This window comes from Osmia lignaria, unplaced genomic scaffold (assembly GCF_051020975.1).
Source record: "Osmia lignaria lignaria isolate PbOS001 unplaced genomic scaffold, iyOsmLign1 scaffold0043, whole genome shotgun sequence".
NCBI classification, from domain to species: domain Eukaryota; kingdom Metazoa; phylum Arthropoda; class Insecta; order Hymenoptera; family Megachilidae; genus Osmia; species Osmia lignaria.
Genome location: NW_027478184.1, coordinates 80,001 through 85,000, shown reverse-complemented (window position 1 = coordinate 85,000; position 5,000 = coordinate 80,001).

The window sequence follows — 5,000 nt, the reverse complement described above, 5'->3', positions numbered from 1 at the left end:
TTTTTGGGAGACGTGTACGCTCCTTTTCATAAAGGAGACTATCTTATTGCGAAAGTCAAAATCGCACGCTCTCACGGCGATTTGCCCCCGTATACGCCTGGGCGTAAGCCCGTGCGTCGCCGACCTAGCGGCCTGCCGATCGGTATTTAGAGGGAGGCACTTTGAAAGCAACACGCCGTTGGAACTTTGAAAAATTTCGATGCGTCGCCAAAGTTCGTACTTTTCGATAAAATCTTCGTCCTATGATACATTTCGATCAAGAACTACATTGATCGTCATGAAACTGTTTTTTTTTTTGGGAGACGTGTACGCTCCTTTTCATAAAGGAGACTATCTTATTGCGAAAGTCAAAATCGCACGCTCTCACGGCGATTTGCCCCCGTATACGCCTGGGCGTAAGCCCGTGCGTCGCCGACCTAGCGGCCTGCCGATCGGTATTTAGAGGGAGGCACTTTGAAAGCAACACGCCGTTGGAACTTTGAAAAATTTCGATGCGTCGCCAAAGTTCGTACTTTTCGATAAAATCTTCGTCCTATGATACATTTCGATCAAGAACTACATTGATCGTCATGAAACTGTTTTTTTTTTTGGGAGACGTGTACGCTCCTTTTCATAAAGGAGACTATCTTATTGCGAAAGTCAAAATCGCACGCTCTCACGGCGATTTGCCCCCGTATACGCCTGGGCGTAAGCCCGTGCGTCGCCGACCTAGCGGCCTGCCGATCGGTATTTAGAGGGAGGCACTTTGAAAGCAACACGCCGTTGGAACTTTGAAAAATTTCGATGCGTCGCCAAAGTTCGTACTTTTCGATAAAATCTTCGTCCTATGATACATTTCGATCAAGAACTACATTGATCGTCATGAAACTGTTTTTTTTTTTGGGAGACGTGTACGCTCCTTTTCATAAAGGAGACTATCTTATTGCGAAAGTCAAAATCGCACGCTCTCACGGCGATTTGCCCCCGTATACGCCTGGGCGTAAGCCCGTGCGTCGCCGACCTAGCGGCCTGCCGATCGGTATTTAGAGGGAGGCACTTTGAAAGCAACACGCCGTTGGAACTTTGAAAAATTTCGATGCGTCGCCAAAGTTCGTACTTTTCGATAAAATCTTCGTCCTATGATACATTTCGATCAAGAACTACATTGATCGTCATGAAACTGTTTTTTTTTTTGGGAGACGTGTACGCTCCTTTTCATAAAGGAGACTATCTTATTGCGAAAGTCAAAATCGCACGCTCTCACGGCGATTTGCCCCCGTATACGCCTGGGCGTAAGCCCGTGCGTCGCCGACCTAGCGGCCTGCCGATCGGTATTTAGAGGGAGGCACTTTGAAAGCAACACGCCGCTGGAACTTTGAAAAATTTCGGGGCAAAGCAATACGCGGCTGGGACTTTGAAATATTTCGGAGCGCACCTAAAGTTCGTTATTTTGGCTAAACGGAGCGAAAATCTGCATTTATACCATCACGGACGTTAGTTCAATAGCGTTTAACGATGGATCCACGGTACAGAATGCAAAAATATGATTGTTAAAATTTTCGACTAATCGGTTCTAAGAGGCGAAGCAATACGCCGCTGGGACTTTGAAATATTTCGGAGCGCACCTAAAGTTCGTTATTTTGGCTAAACGGAGCGAAAATCTGCATTTATACCATCACGGACGTTAGTTTAATAGCGTTTAACGATGGATCCACGGTACAGAATGCAAAAATATGATTGTTAAAATTTTCGACTAATCGGTTCTAAGAGGCGAAGCAATACGCCGCTGGGACTTTGAAATATTTCGGAGCGCACCTAAAGTTCGTTATTTTGGCTAAACGGAGCGAAAATCTGCATTTATACCATCACGGACGTTAGTTCAATAGCGTTTAACGATCGATCCACGGTACAGAATGCAAAAATATGATTGTTAAAATTTTCGACTAATCGGTTCTAAGAGGCGAAGCAATACGCCGCTGGGACTTTGAAATATTTCGGAGCGCACCTAAAGTTCGTTATTTTGGCTAAACGGAGCGAAAATCTGCATTTATACCATCACGGACGTTAGTTTAATAGCGTTTAACGATGGATCCACGGTACAGAATGCAAAAATATGATTGTTAAAATTTTCGACTAATCGGTTCTAAGAGGCGAAGCAATACGCCGCTGGGACTTTGAAATATTTCGGAGCGCACCTAAAGTTCGTTATTTTGGCTAAACGGAGCGAAAATCTGCATTTATACCATCACGGACGTTAGTTTAATAGCGTTTAACGATGGATCCACGGTACAGAATGCAAAAATATGATTGTTAAAATTTTCGACTAATCGGTTCTAAGAGGCGAAGCAATACGCCGCTGGGACTTTGAAATATTTCGGAGCGCACCTAAAGTTCGTTATTTTGGCTAAACGGAGCGAAAATCTGCATTTATACCATCACGGACGTTAGTTCAATAGCGTTTAACGATCGATCCACGGTACAGAATGCAAAAATATGATTGTTAAAATTTTCGACTAATCGGTTCTAAGAGGCGAAGCAATACGCCGCTGGGACTTTGAAATATTTCGGAGCGCACCTAAAGTTCGTTATTTTGGCTAAACGGAGCGAAAATCTGCATTTATACCATCACGGACGTTAGTTCAATAGCGTTTAACGATCGATCCACGGTACAGAATGCAAAAATATGATTGTTAAAATTTTCGACTAATCGGTTCTAAGAGGCGAAGCAATACGCCGCTGGGACTTTGAAATATTTCGGAGCGCACCTAAAGTTCGTTATTTTGGCTAAACGGAGCGAAAATCTGCATTTATACCATCACGGACGTTAGTTCAATAGCGTTTAACGATCGATCCACGGTACAGAATGCAAAAATATGATTGTTAAAATTTTCGACTAATCGGTTCTAAGAGGCGAAGCAATACGCCGCTGGGACTTTGAAATATTTCGGAGCGCACCTAAAGTTCGTTATTTTGGCTAAACGGAGCGAAAATCTGCATTTATACCATCACGGACGTTAGTTTAATAGCGTTTAACGATGGATCCACGGTACAGAATGCAAAAATATGATTGTTAAAATTTTCGACTAATCGGTTCTAAGAGGCGAAGCAATACGCCGCTGGGACTTTGAAATATTTCGGAGCGCACCTAAAGTTCGTTATTTTGGCTAAACGGAGCGAAAATCTGCATTTATACCATCACGGACGTTAGTTTAATAGCGTTTAACGATCGATCCACGGTACAGAATGCAAAAATATGATTGTTAAAATTTTCGACTAATCGGTTCTAAGAGGCGAAGCAATACGCCGCTGGGACTTTGAAATATTTCGGAGCGCACCTAAAGTTCGTTATTTTGGCTAAACGGAGCGAAAATCTGCATTTATACCATCACGGACGTTAGTTCAATAGCGTTTAACGATCGATCCACGGTACAGAATGCAAAAATATGATTGTTAAAATTTTCGACTAATCGGTTCTAAGAGGCGAAGCAATACGCCGCTGGGACTTTGAAATATTTCGGAGCGCACCTAAAGTTCGTTATTTTGGCTAAACGGAGCGAAAATCTGCATTTATACCATCACGGACGTTAGTTTAATAGCGTTTAACGATGGATCCACGGTACAGAATGCAAAAATATGATTGTTAAAATTTTCGACTAATCGGTTCTAAGAGGCGAAGCAATACGCCGCTGGGACTTTGAAATATTTCGGAGCGCACCTAAAGTTCGTTATTTTGGCTAAACGGAGCGAAAATCTGCATTTATACCATCACGGACGTTAGTTTAATAGCGTTTAACGATGGATCCACGGTACAGAATGCAAAAATATGATTGTTAAAATTTTCGACTAATCGGTTCTAAGAGGCGAAGCAATACGCCGCTGGGACTTTGAAATATTTCGGAGCGCACCTAAAGTTCGTTATTTTGGCTAAACGGAGCGAAAATCTGCATTTATACCATCACGGACGTTAGTTCAATAGCGTTTAACGATCGATCCACGGTACAGAATGCAAAAATATGATTGTTAAAATTTTCGACTAATCGGTTCTAAGAGGCGAAGCAATACGCCGCTGGGACTTTGAAATATTTCGGAGCGCACCTAAAGTTCGTTATTTTGGCTAAACGGAGCGAAAATCTGCATTTATACCATCACGGACGTTAGTTCAATAGCGTTTAACGATCGATCCACGGTACAGAATGCAAAAATATGATTGTTAAAATTTTCGACTAATCGGTTCTAAGAGGCGAAGCAATACGCCGCTGGGACTTTGAAATATTTCGGAGCGCACCTAAAGTTCGTTATTTTGGCTAAACGGAGCGAAAATCTGCATTTATACCATCACGGACGTTAGTTCAATAGCGTTTAACGATCGATCCACGGTACAGAATGCAAAAATATGATTGTTAAAATTTTCGACTAATCGGTTCTAAGAGGCGAAGCAATACGCCGCTGGGACTTTGAAATATTTCGGAGCGCACCTAAAGTTCGTTATTTTGGCTAAACGGAGCGAAAATCTGCATTTATACCATCACGGACGTTAGTTTAATAGCGTTTAACGATGGATCCACGGTACAGAATGCAAAAATATGATTGTTAAAATTTTCGACTAATCGGTTCTAAGAGGCGAAGCAATACGCCGCTGGGACTTTGAAATATTTCGGAGCGCACCTAAAGTTCGTTATTTTGGCTAAACGGAGCGAAAATCTGCATTTATACCATCACGGACGTTAGTTCAATAGCGTTTAACGATCGATCCACGGTACAGAATGCAAAAATATGATTGTTAAAATTTTCGACTAATCGGTTCTAAGAGGCGAAGCAATACGCCGCTGGGACTTTGAAATATTTCGGAGCGCACCTAAAGTTCGTTATTTTGGCTAAACGGAGCGAAAATCTGCATTTATACCATCACGGACGTTAGTTCAATAGCGTTTAACGATCGATCCACGGTACAGAATGCAAAAATATGATTGTTAAAATTTTCGACTAATCGGTTCTAAGAGGCGAAGCAATACGCCGCTGGG